Source organism: Durio zibethinus, chromosome 1 (assembly GCF_047325235.1).
Source record: "Durio zibethinus cultivar Kanyao isolate XHJ-2024 chromosome 1, ASM4732523v1, whole genome shotgun sequence".
NCBI lineage: Eukaryota > Viridiplantae > Streptophyta > Magnoliopsida > Malvales > Malvaceae > Durio > Durio zibethinus.
Window position 1 is genome coordinate 23,603,554 of NC_143162.1, and position 14,687 is coordinate 23,618,240.

Sequence of the window (14,687 nt, forward strand, 5' to 3'; positions counted from 1 at the left end):
GACGACTTGTTTTCTCTTTTTCACGATTTTTGAAACTTTTTACGGTTCGGGATTTTTTAAAATTTTTTCGAAAGGATTTTTGGCCTGAAACTTGGTAGACGTGATCCTTGTATTTTTTTTGGCATGCACAAAAAAAATCAGCTAAAAACTCGAAGTGTACAAGATTTTGTGACCATTTGAAAAAAGTGTCCCCATTTCAGACACTTTAATGGCTACTGGCAGCAAACCTGTAAAATATCAAATGCTCTTTAAGGGGTGTGAGTTCTGGAGGTTCGATTAGGGTTAGGGGGCCAATATAAGGGCCAAGTACCAGCACCCCCCTAACCCGCCCGATCGTCGAAACCCCAATGCCGTTGGTCAAGTTCTTCGACGATGGTGCCCCGACAAAGAAAAATACGGCACCAGCACATGCCCGAGCCCAGCATGTCCTACCGCAACCATCGGTCTGGTCCGATCTTAGACTGAGAATGAACTCCGTATGCCTAAGCCAACCGACGAAAGGAGCGGGCGGGCACTACGTCGGCCAGAGAGACGGGATGCGCAAGCCGTGGATCGATAGGGTGGTAGGTGGGTTTAGGCACATCTTTATATTTTCAGCGTGCCAATGCCATTTTTATGGCTTGTAAAATCATACAATGGTCTCTTAAGCCTTTACGTGAAGTTTCTTGGCAAGACGACTCATTTTCTATTTTTCACAATTTTTGAAACTTTTTACGGTTAGGGATTTTTTATAATTTTTTCGGAAGGAGTTTTGGCCCCAAACTTGGTAGACGTGATCCTTGTATTTTTTTTGGCATGCACAAAAAAAATCAGCCAAAAACTCAAAGTTAACAAGATTTTGTGACCATTTGAAAAAAGTGTCCCCATTTCAGACACTTTAATGGCTACTGGCAGCAAACCTATAAAATATCAAATGCTCTTTAAGGGGGTGTGAGTTCTTGAGGTTTGATGAGGGATAGGGGGCCAATATAAGGGCCAAGTACCAGCACCCATCGCACATCATGTGTGGACACCCCCTAGCCCCCCCGATCGTCGGAACCCCAATGCCATCGGTACCACAATCCGCCGATCAGGTTCTCCGACGATGCTCCGGCGATGGTGCCCTGACAAAGAAAAATGCAGCACCAGCTCATGCCTGAGCCCAGCTTGTGCTGCCACAACCCTCGGTCCAGTCCGATCTTAGACTGGGAATGAACTCCATATGCTTAGACTCGGAATGAACTCCGTATGCCTAAGTCAACCCACGAAACGAGCGTGCGGGCGCTCAGCCGACCAGAGGGGCGGGATGCGCATGTCAGGGATCGGTCGGGTCCCCGTCTACGTGCTGCCAATCCTGCTGCCACAACCCTTGGTCTGATCCGATCTTAGACTAGGAATGAACTCCGTATGCCTAATCCAACCGACGAAAGGAGCGGGCGGGCACTACGCCGGCCAAAGAGATGGGATACGCAAGCCGTGGATCGATAGGGTGGTAGGTGGGTTTAGGCACATCTTTATATTTTTACGTGCCAATGCCATTTTTATGGCTTGTAGATTCATACAATGGTCCCTTAAGCCTTCACGTGAAGTTTCATGGCAAGACGACTCATTTTCTATTTTTCACGATTTTTAAAACTTTTTACGGTTCGGGATTTTTTATAATTTTTTCGGAAGGAGTTTTGGCCCTAAACTTGGTAGACGTGATCCTTGTATTTTTGTTGGCATGAACAAAAAAATTCAGCTAAAAACTCGAAGTGTACAAGATTTTGTGACCAGCTGAAAAAAGTGTCCCCATTTCAAACACTTTAATGGCTACTGGCAGCAAACCTATAAAAGCTCAAATGCTCTTTAAGGCAGTGTGAGTTCTTGAGGTTTGATTAGGGAGAGGGGGCCAATATAATGGCCAAGTACGAGCACCCATCGCACATCAAGTGCGCACACCGGCCCCGGCCCCCCGATCGCCGGAACCCCAATGCCGCCTGTTAGGTTCTCCAGTGATGCTCCGGCGATGGTGCCCCGACGAAGAAAAATGCGGCACCAGCACATGCCCGAGCCTAGCATGTGCTGCCACAACCTTTGGTCTGGTCCGATCTTAGACTGGGAATGAACTCCGTATGCCTAAGTCAACCCACAAAACGATCGTGCAGGTACTCAGCCGGCCAGAGGGGTGGGATACGCAAGTCGAGGATCGATCGGGTCCCTTTCTGCGTGCTGTCGATCCTGCTGTCACCCCCGATTGCCGGAACCCCAATGCCGTCGGTCAGGTTCTCCGATGATGCTCTGGAGATGGTGCCCCGATGAAGAAAAATGTGGCACCAGCACATGCCCAAGCCCAGCATGTGCTGCCGCAACCCTCGGTCCGATCCGATCTTAGACTAGGAATGAACTCCGTATGCTTAGACTGGGAATGAACTCCGTATGCGTAAGTCAACCCACAAAACAAGCGTGTGGGCGCACAGTCGGCCAATGGGGCAGGATGAACAAGTCGAGGATCGGTTGGGTCCCCTTCTGTGTGCTGTCGATCTTGCTACTGTAACCTTCGGTCCTGTCTGATCTTAGACTGAGAATGAACTTTGTATGCCTAAGCCAACCGACAGAACGAGCGGGCGGGCGGCCAGGCACTACGCCGGCCAGAGAGATGGGATGCGCAAGCCATGGATCAATAGGGTGGTAGGTGGGTTTAGGCACATCTTCATATTTCTACGTGCCAATGCCATTTTTATGGCTTGTAAATTCTTACAATGGTCCCTTAAGCCTTCACGTGAAGTTTCATGGCAAGACGACTCGTTTTCTATTTTTCACAATTTTTGAAACTTTTTAGGGTTCAAGATTTTTTAAAATTTTTTTAGAAGGAGTTTTGACCCCAAACTTGGTAGACGTAATCCTTGTATTTTTTTTGGCGTGCACAAAAAAATTCAGCTAAAAACTCGAAGAGTACAAGATTTTGTAACCATTTGAAAAAATGGTTTCCATTTCAAACACTTTAATGGCAACTGGTAGCAAACCTTTAAAATCTCAAATGCTCTTTAAGTGGGTGTGAGTTCTTGAGGTTTGATGAGGGATAGGGGGCCAATATAAGGGCCAAGTACCAGCACCCATTGCACATCGTGTGGGCACACCCCCCGGCCCCCTCGATCGTCGAAACCCCAATGCCGCCGGTCAGGTTCTCCGGCGATGGTCCGACGATGGTGCCCCGGCGAAGAAAAATGCAGCACCAGCACATGCCCGAGCCCAGTATGTGCTGCCGCAACCCTCGGTTCAGTCCGATCTTAGACTGGGAATGAACTCCGTATGCCTAAGTCAACCCACGAAACGAGCGTGCGGGCGCTCAGCCGGCCAAAGGGGCGGGATGCACAAGCCGAGGATCGGTCGGGTCTCCCTCTGCGTGCTGTCGATCCTGCTGCTGCAACCCTTGGTCTGGTCCAATCTTAGACTGGGAATGAACTCCGTATGCCTAAGCCAACTGACGAAATGAGCGGGCGGGCGGGCGGGCACTACGCCGGCCAGAAAGACGGGATGCGCAAGCCGTGAATCGATAGGTTGGTAGGTGGGTTTAGGCACATCTTCATATTTCTGCATGCCAATACCATTTTTATGGCTTGTAAATTCATAGAATGGTCCCTTAAGCCTTCACGTGAAGTTTCATGGCAAGACGACTCGTTTTTTATTTTTCATGATTTTTGATCCTTTTTGCGGTTCAAGATTTTTTAAGATTTTTTCGGAAGGAGTTTTAGCCCTAAACTTGGTAGACGTTATCCTTGTATTTTTTTTGGCATGCACAAAAAAATTCAGCTAAAAACTCGAAGTGTACAAGATTTTGTGACCATTTGAAAAAAGTGTCCCCATTTTATACACTTTAATGGCTACTGACAAAAAACCTGTAAAATCTCAAATGCTCTTTAAGGGGGTGTGAGTTCTCGATGTTTGAAGAGGGATAGAGGGCCAATATAAAGGCCAAGTACCAGCACCCATTGCACATCATTTGCGCACACCACCCCGGCCCCCCCGATCGTCGGAACCCCAATGCCACCGATCAGGTTCTCCGACGATGCTCCGACGATGGTGCCCCGACGAAGAAAAATGCGACACCAGCACATGCCTGAGCCTAGCATGTGCTGCCGCAACCCTCGGTCCGATCCGATCTTAGACTAGGAATGAACTCCATATGCCTAAGTCAACCCCCGAAACGAGCGTGCGAGCACTCCGCCGGCCAGAGGGGTGGGATGCGCAAGCCGGGGATCGGTCGGGTCCCCCTCTGCGTGCTGTCGATCCTACTACCGCAACCCTCTGTCCGGTCCAATCTTAGACTGGGAATGAACTCTGTATGCCTAAGCCAACCGAGGAAACGAACGGGCGGGCGGGCGGGCGGGCACTACGCCAGCCAGAGAGACGGGATGCGCAAGCCGTGGATCGATAGGGTGGTAGGTGGGTTTAGGCGCATCTTCAAATTTCTGCATGCCAATGCCATTTTTATGGCTTGTAAATTCATACAATGGTCCCTTAAGCCTTCACGTTAAGTTCCATGGTAAGACGACTCGTTTTCTATTTTTCACGATTTTTGATACTTTTTGCGGTTCAGGATTTTTTAAAATTTTTTCGGAATGATTTTTGGCCCCAAACTTGGTAGACGTGATCCTTGTATTTTTGTTGGCATGCACAAAACAATTCAGCTAAAAGCTGGAAGTGTAAAAGATTTTGTGACCATTTGAAAAAAGTGTCCCCATTTCAGACACTTTAATGGCTACTGGCAGCAAACTTGTAAAATCTCAAATGGTCTTTAAGGGGGTGTGAGTTCTCGAGGTTTGATGAGGGATAGGGGGCCAATATAAGGGCCAAGTACTAGCACCCATCACACATCATGTGCGCACACCACCCAACCCCCCTGATCGTCGGAACCCCAATGCCGCCAGTCAGGTTCTCCGACGATGCTCTGGCGATGGTGCCCCGACAAAGAAAAATGCGGCACCAGCACATGCTCGAGCTCAGCATGTGCTTTCACAACCCTTAGTCCGACCCGATCTTAGACTGGGATGAACTTCGTATGCTTAGGCTGGGAATGAACTCTGTATGCCTAAGTCAACCACAAAACGAGCATGCGGGTGCTCAACCGACCAGAGGGGCAGGATGCGCAAGCCGGGGATCGGCTTGGTCCTCCTTTGCGTACTGTCGATCCTGCTATCGTAACACTCGGTCTGATCCGATCTTAGACTAGGAATGAACTCCGTATGCCTAAGCCAACCGACGAAACGAGTAGGTGGACGGGCGGGCGGGCACTACGCCTGCCAGAGAGATGGGATGCGCAAGCTGTGGATCGATAGGTGGTAGGTGGGTTTAGGCACATCTTCATATTTCTGCATGCCAATGCCATTTTTATGGCTTGTAAATTCAGAAAATGGTCCCTTAAGCCTTCATGTGAAGTTTCATGGCGAGATGACTCGTTTTCTATTTTTCACGATTTTTGAAACTTTTTACGGTTCGGGATTTTGTAAAATTTTTTTGGAAGGAGTTTTGGCCCCAAACTTGGAAGATGTGATCCTTGTATTTTTGTTGGCATGCACAAAAAAATTCAGCTAAAAACTCAAAGTGTACAAGATTTTGTGACCATTTGAAAAAAGTGTCTAGATTTCAAACACTTTAATGGCTACTGGTAGGAAACCTGTCAAATCTCAAATGCTCTTTAAGGGGGTGTGAGTTCTCAAGGTTTGATGAGGGATAGGGGGCCAATATAAGGGCCAAGTACCAGCACCCATCACACATCATGTGCGCACACCCCCCCGACCCCTCCGATCGTCGGAACCCCAATGTCGCCGGTCAGGTTCTCCAGCGATGCTCCGACGATGGTGCCCCGACGAAGAAAAATACAGCACCAGCACTTGCCTGAGCCCAGCCTGTGCTGCCGCAACCCTTGATCCGAGCGGATCTTGGACTGGGAATGAACTCCGTATGCCTAAGTTAACCCATGAAACGAGCGTGCGGGCTCTCAGCCGGCCAGAGGGGCGGGATGCGCATGTCGGGGATCGGTCGGGTACCCCTCTGCATGCTGCCAATCCTACTGTCGCAACCCTCGGTCCGGTCCGATCTTACACTAGGAATGAACTTCGTATGCCTAAGCCAACTAACAAAACGAACGGGTGGGCAAACGAGCAGGCACTACGTCGGCCAAAGAGACGGGATGCGCAAGCCGTGGATCTATAGGGTAGTAGGTGGGTTTCGGCACATCTTCATATTTCTATGTGCCAATGCCTTTTTTATGGCTTGTAAATTCATACAATGGTCCCTTAAGCCTTCACGTGAAGTTTCATGGCAAGACGGCCCGTTTTCTATTTTTCACAATTTTTGAAACTTTTTATGGTTCGAGATTTTTTAAAATTTTTTCGAAGGGAGTTTTGGCCCCAAACTTGGTAGATGTGATCCTTGTATTTTTGTTGGCATGCACAAAACAATTCAGCTAAAAACTCGAAGTGTAAAAGATTTTGTGACCATTTGAAAAAAGTGTCCCTATTTCAGACATTTTAATGGCTACTGGTAGCAAACCTGTAAAATCTCAAATGCTCTTTAAGGAGTGTGAGTTCTTGAGGTTTGATGAGGGATAAGGGGCCAATATAAGGGCCAAGTACCAGCACCCATCACACATCATGTGCGCACACCCCCCGGCCCCCCATCGTCGGAACCCCAATGCCGCCGGTCAGGTTCTCCAGTGATGCTCCGGCGATGGTGCCCCGACGAAGAAAAATACAGCACCGGCACATGCCCCAACATGTGCTATCGCAACCCTCAATCCGATCCGATCTTAGACTGGGAATGAACTCCGTATGCTTAGACTGGGAATGAACTCCGTATGCCTAAGTCAACCCACGAAACGAGCGTGCGGGTGCTCAACCAGCCAGAGGGGCAGGATGCGTAAGCGGGGGATCGGTCGGGTCCCTCTCTGCGTGCTGCCAATCCTGCTACCACAACCCTCGGTCCAGTCTGATCTTAGACTGGGAATAAACTTCGTATGCCTAAGCCAACCGACGAAATGAGTGGGCGGGCACTACGTCGGCCAGAGAGACGAGTTGCGCAAGCCGTGTGTCATGAGCCAACCTTGTATAGGGCCATGACCGGGACTTAGGTTGCCATGAGCCACCCATGTATAGGGCCATGGCCGGGTAGATCCCTTGTGCGAGGAAAAGTATCCCTATTTCGAACATTGTAATGGTTACTGGTAGCATATCTCTAAAATCTCTAAGGCTCTTTAGGGGGTGAGCCGACAGCGTAGTGTTAGGTTGTCTCACCGGTTGCTATGCGAGCTTAGGCCACCGACCAAGGGCTACTCCCTGGCCCTGGTGATGGTGGGAGGTCCCGATGTATGAGTCCCGTTTATAATAAAACTCATCCCGATTGAATGTCCCGATTGTTGCCTCGATGTGTTTTTCTTTTTCTTAATGCGAATATGCCTTCTTATGTGTGTGCTTGAGATTGATCTCGATATGTTGTGCCTTATTGTGAATGCTTGTGACTAACCATAGCTTATTGTTATTTGTTCAGATATCGATCTATTGAAGGCTGACTTGGTTGGGAGCACCCATTCAAGTGCCGCACGGTCTATTGCTTGTTGAGAGAAAGCTTAGTCCGTGACATGTGGTATCAGAGCACGGTTGAGAAGTGCTAGAAAAATGGATGAGATGGCCACAAATGGTGGATTGGATCATCGACAGAGAATTGAGGAACTTGAGGCCGTGGTGGCCGTAATGAAAACTCATATGGTGATGAAAGACCGAGTGAGGGAGATTGAGACAACCCAGCAGGAGTTGTCCGATACTCTCCACAATGTGAGCGAAGAGGCTAGAGATGCCTTGAACATTCTCCAAAAGGAGTTTGAGGAGCTCAGAGCACAGGTGAGCATCCTACAAATAGTTGTGGCCAGATCGGGTTCAAGCTCGATGGAAAGGGGACAAAGGCCCAAAGTGCCGGAGCCTCGATGCTATGAGGGGGCAAGGGATGCTAAGGAACTTGAAAATTTCTTGTTTGACATGGAGCAATACTTCCGAGCTGTACACACAAATTCAGAGGAAGACAAGGTGACAATGGAGTCGGTGTACCTCGCAGGGGATGCCAAGCTATGGTGGCACTCCAAGTTTGTCGATGACGAGAGCCCGATTAAGACTTGGACGGATCTGAAGCGAGAATTGAAAAACCAATTTTTCCTTGAGAATGTGGAGTATATGGCTCGAAGGAGACTTCGAGAGTTGGTGCAAACCGAAACGGTGCGAGAATTTGTGAGGAGCTTTTTCACCCTGATGTTGGATATTCGAGACATGTCCAAAAAGGACAAGATGTTCTATTTTCTTGAGGGCCTCAAGCCTTGGGTAAGGATAGAACTACAAAGGCAGAAAGTGCAAGATGTGACCACGACCATGGCTGCAGCTGAACGTCTTCACGATTACAATGATGGCTCTTTAAAATGGAAAAATCCTCTATCAGCTGGCAGTAGCTTTAACTTTGGGAGTGGGGGAAAGATGACTAGGTTGGACCGACCCTTCAGTGGGGGATCAGACAAGAGGTCCTTTGGTCGAGATAGCACCCAGGCCTAGACAAGCAACACAGGGATTTTCAAGCCTAGACAACCGCTAGCTTGCTTTCTTTGCAAGGGGTCACATTGGGTGGTTGAATGCCCGCATAGGGGAGCCCTTAATGCCTTAAGGACCTTATCTCAAGAGTCCGCAAAAGTGCCAGAGAGCATTGAAGAAGCTGAAGAGAAGCCAGCCAAGATGGGTTTAATAAGGTTCCTCAATGCCCTTCGCATCCAATTGAACACTATAAAGAAAGAGCAGAGTAGAGGCTTGATATATGTGAACTTGATGATCAATGAGAAAGCCACCAAGGCCATGGTGGATACGGGTGCAACCGACACTTTCATCACACCAGAAGAAGCAAAAAGGTGTGGTCTTCAGATTAGTAAAGACTGTGGACGAATGAAGGCGATCAATTCACCAGCCTTTACAATCAGTGGAAGCTCCAAAAGTGTGACAACCCGATTAGGGCCATGGGAGGGGAAGGTAGACTTTACAGTTTCCCCCAGGATGACTTTGATGTTGTCCTTAGATTGGACTTCATGATGTTGGCTCATCCCTATCCCCGCCGCTAGCTGCTTGTTGTTCTTAGGAGAACACCCATGTGTGGTGCCAGCCAACATCCTACCAAAGAGTGGGAAGAAAATGATTTCAGCTTTGCAGTTTAAGAAAGGGATAAAAAGAGGGGAACCCTCCTTTGTGGCGGTGCCGATTTACAAAGAAGGGTCAGAAGTAGAACCCATACCTGATGGTGTGGAAAAAATGTTTAAAGAATTCGAAGAGGTGATGCTAGAGATGTTGCCTAAAGTTCTACCCCCTTGACGAGCAGTGGACCATGAAATCAAGCTCCTCCCAGGAGTGAAACCCCCTGCCAGAGTGCCCTACTGCATGGCCCCACCAGAGTTGGCCGAACTAAGAAAGTAGTTAGATGAGCTGCTACAAGTTGGGTTCATCAGACCATCAAAGGCTCCTTTCGGAGCGCCAATGCTATTTCAGAAGAAGCACGACGAAAGTTTGCGATTATGTGTTAACTACAGGGCCCTGAACAAAGTCACCGTGAGAAACAAATATCCCATTCCCCTTATAGCAGACTTGTTTGATCAATTGAGCCGGGCCAAGTACTTCTCCAAATTGGACCTGAGATCTGGCTACCATCAGGTTCAAATCACTGAGAGAGATGAGCCAAAGACCACTTGTGTGACATGGTATGGTGCATTTGAATTTTTTGTTATGCCTTTTGGACTGACCAATGCTCCTGCCATATTTTGTACATTGATGAATCAGGTGTTCCATGACTACTTAGACAAATTTGTAGTCATCTATTTAGACGATATAGTGGTATATAGCTCCACTTTGGAAGAGCATCAAGAGCACCTGCGCCAGGTACTTCAAAGATTACATGACCACCAGTTATACATAAAAAGGGAGAAGTGTGCATTTGCTCAGACCCAAATCCATTTTCTCGGTCACATTGTCGAACGTGGCCACATTCGAATAGACATAGGAAAGGTTAGGGCCATCAAGGAGTGGACAACACCGAAGAATGTTAGTGAGCTCCGCTCATTTTTGGGACTAGCCAACTACTATAGAAGGTTTATGGAAGGGTACTCTCGTAAGACCACAGCCCTCACAGAGCTATTGAAGAAGGAGCGTAAATGGTGTTGGACGAGCGAGTGCCAAGAGGCTTTAGAGGGATTGAAGGATGCTGTTATGAAGGATCCCATCTTAGCTCTCCCTGATATTGAAAAGCCCTTCGAAGTTCAGACGGATGCATCCGATTTTGCTATTGGAGGAGTGCTTTTGCAACAACATCACCAGATAGCATTTGAAAGTAGGAAGCTAAGTGAAGCTAAAAGGAAATATACGGCTCAGGAAAAAGAACTCCTCGCGGTGGTTCACTGCTTGAGGGCTTGGTGACATTACTTGTTGGGTTCACACTTTGTCATGAAGATAGACAATACGGCCGTTAGCCATTTTCTCACCCAACCAAGGCTTACGAAAAAACAAGCTAGGTGGCAGGAATTTTTAGCGAAATTCGACTTTTGTTTTGAGCACACCGCTGGAAAGACCAATCAAATGGCCGATGCATTGAGTAGGCGAGCAGATCTAGCGGCCCTTAGAAGAATTACCCTAATGGCGACTAGTAGAGCCACTACAGACATTCACAAGTTGATTGGAGATCACTTAAGGAACGACCCGCAAGCTTGTGCCATCCTGAAGCTAGTGGAAGAAGGGAAGTCCAAGTACTTTTGGCAAGAAAACGGGGTCCTATGGACCAAGGGACCTCGAGTATTTGTGCCAAGAATAGAAGGTCTGAGACAGATGCTAATGAGGGAATGTCATGACACACCATGGGTGAGACACCCGGGTTGGCAATGCACTTTGGCGTTATTGAAACAGGGATACTATTGGCCTCACATGCGACAAGATGTGATGGACTATACGAAGACTTGCCTCATTTGCCAACAAGACAAGGTTGAAAGAAAGAAACCTGCAGGCATGCTTGAACCACTACCAGTACCCACCAGACCTTGGGAAAGCATCTCTCTCGATTTCATTTCAAGCCTACCCAAGGTTGGTGACCTTGGAGCGATTTTGGTGGTAATTGATCGGTTCTCTAAGTATGCCACATTCATTCCCGCTCCCAAGTATTGCATAGCAGAAGACACAGCTCGACTATTATTCAAACATGTGGTCAAATACTGGGGCCTCCCTCAAAACATTGTCAGTGATCGAGATCCGAGATTCACGGGGTCCTTCTGGAGAGAACTTTTCAAGATATTGGGGTCCCAACTCAACATCTCCTCAAGCTATCACCCCCAAACTGATGGTCAAACAGAACGGTTCAACGAATTATTAGAGGAATACTTGAGGCATTTTGTTCAAGCTAATTAGAAAGACTAGCCTTCATTATTGGATGTGGCTCAACTCTGCTTTAATTCCAACAAAAGCTCTTCCACCAACAAGAGCCCATTTGAGGTGGTCACGGACAATTACCAAGGCTACCCCACACTTTCTTAGAATAATATAGAGGAAAGAATCCGAGAGCCTTCAATCTCAGCAAAGAGTGGAAACAAAACATAGAGATTACGCAAGCCTACCTGGAGAAAGCATTAAAACGGATGAAGAAATGGGCAGACAATGGTCGTAGAGCTCAATAATTTCAAGCTGGTGATTTGGTTCTTGTCCGACTAGTTCCTGAACAAACCAGGTTCCTGAGAAAGAGAGATCGTAGACTGGTGCACAAATATGAAGGTCCAGTAAGGGTCCTTTCCAAGGTGGGGAATGCTTCTTACAAAATTGACCCACCAAAGTGGATGAAAGTGCACCCAGTATTTCATGTGAGCAACCTGAAACCTTTTCATGTAGATCCTACAGATGCTAGCTGAAGGCAGCCAACCAGAGCCACCATCACCATAAAGCCACCCTCAGAGCGTCGAGTCGAAGAGATCTTAGCTGACAGGGAAACCAAGATATCTCGAAGACTAGTTCGAGAGTACTTAGTGAAGTGGAAGGGATTAGGACCAGAAGAAACCAGCTGGGAGAGAGAACACAACCTCCAGAGATTTTAAAAGAAGATTGAAGAATTTCAAGCCAGCAAGTCGACGAGGATATCGATAGAATAGGTGGGGGGAGGATGTCATGAGCCAACCTTGTATAGAGCCATGACCGAGACTTAGGTTGCCATGAGCCACCCATGTATAGGGCCATGGCCGGGTAGATCCCTTGTGCGAGGAAAAGTGTCCCCATTTCTAACATTGTAATGGTTACTAGTAGCATAGCTCTAAAATCTCTAAAGCTCTTTAAGAGGGGTGAGCCGACAGCGTAATGTTAGGCTGTCTCACCGGTTGCTATGCGAGCTTAGGCCACCCACCAAGGGCTGCCCCCTGGCCCTGGTGACGGTGGGAGGTCTTAATGTATGAGTCCTGTTTATAATAAAACTCATCCCGATCGAATATCCCGATTGTTTCCTCGATGTGTTTTTCTTTTTCTTGATGCGAATATGCCTTCTTGTGTGTGTGTTTGAGATTGATCTCGATATGTTGTGCCTAATTGTGAATGGTTGTGACTAACCATAGCTTATGATTATTTGTTCAGATATCGATCTATTGAAGGCTGACTTGGTTGGGAGCACCCATTCAAGTGCCGCACGGTCTATTACTTGTTGAGAGAAAGCTTAGTCCGTGACAACTTGGATCGATAGGGTGGTAGGTGGGTTTAGGCACATCTTCATATTTCTATGTGCCAATGCCATATTTATGGCTTGTAAATTCATACAATGGTCCCTTAAGCCTTCACGTGAAGTTTCATGGCAAGACGACTCGTTTTTTATTTTTCATGATTTTTGAAACTTTTTACGATTCAGGATTTTTTAAAATTTTTTCGGCAGGAGTTTTGGCCCCAAACATGGTAGACGTGATCCTTGTATTTTTTTTGGCATGCACAAAAAGATTTAGCTAAAAACTCGAAGTGTACAAGATTTTGTGACCATTTGAAAAAAGTGTCCCTATTTTAGGCACTTTAATGGCTAGTGGCAGCAAACCTGTAAAATCTCAAATGCTCTTTAAGGGGGTGTGTGTTCTCAAGGTTTGATGAGGGATAGGGGGCCAATATAAGGGCCAAGTAGCAGCACCCATCGCACATCATGTGCGCACACCCCCCGGCCCCCCAATCGTCGAAACGCCAATACCGCCGGTCAAGTTCTCCGACGATGCTCAGTGATGGTGCCCCGACGAAGAAAAATGCGGCGCCAGCACATGCCCGAGCCCAGCATGTACCACTGTAACCCTCAGTCTTGTCTGATCTTATACTGGGAATGAACTCCGTATGATTAGATTGGGAATGAACTCCGTATGCCTAAGTCAAACCACGAAACGAGCGTTCGGGTGCTCAGCCGGCCAGAGGGGCGGGATGCGCAAGCTGGGGATCGACTGGGTCCCCTTTTGCGTGCTACCGATCCTACTACCACAACCCTTGGTCCAGTCTAATCTTAGACTGGGAATGAACTACGTATGCCTAAGCCAACTGACGACACGAATGGGCGGGTGGGTGGGCGGGCACTACCCCGGCCAGAAAGACGGGATGTGTAAGCCGTGGATCGATAGGGTGGTAGGTGGGTTTAGGCACATCTTTATATTTCTACATGCCAATGCCATTTTTATAGCTTTTAAATTCATACAATGGTCCCTTAAGCGTTCACATGAAGTTTTATGGCAAGACGACTCGTTTTCTATTTTTCACGATTTTTGAAACTTTTTGCGGTTCGGGATTTTTCAAAATTTTTTCGGAAGCAGTTTTGGCCCCAAATTCAGCTAAGAACTCGAAGTGTACAAGATTTTGTGACCATTTGAAAAAAGTGTCCCCATTTCAGACACTTTAATGGCTACTGGCAGTAAACCTGTAAAATCTCAAATGCTCTTTAAGGGGGTGTGAGTTCTCAAGGTTTGATGAGGGATAGGGGGCCAATATAACGGCCAAGTACCAGCACCCATCGCACATCATGTGCGCACACCCCCCGGCACCCCCGATCGTCGGAACCCCAATGCCGTCGGTCAGGTTCTCCGGCGATGCTCTGGCGATGGTGCCCCAACGAAGAAAAATACGGCACCAGCACATGGCCGAGCCCAGCATGTACTGTCGTAACCCTCGGTTTGGTTTGATCTTAGACTGGGAATGAACTCTGTATGCGTAAGTTAACCCATGAAACGAGTGTGCGGGCTCTCAGCCAGCCAGAGGGGCAGGATGCGTAAGCCAGGGATCGATCGGGTCCCGCTCTGTGTGCTGTCGATCCTGCTGCTGCAACCCTTGGTTTGGTTTGATCTTAGACTGGGAATGAACTGTGTATGCCAAAGCCAATCGATGAAACGAACGGGTGGGCGGGCAGGCGAAAACTACGCCGACCAGAGAGACGGGATGCACAAGCTATGGATCGATAGGGTGGTAGGCGGGTTTAGGCACATCTTCATATTTCTGCATGCCAATGCCATTTTTATGGCTTGTAAATTCATACAATGGTCCCTTAAGCCTTCACGTGAAGTTTCATGGCAAGACGACTCGTTTTTTATTTTTCATGATTTTTGAAACTTTTTACGGTTCAGGATGTTTTAAAATTTTTTCGGAAGGATTTTTGGCCCCAAACTTGGTAGACGTGATCCT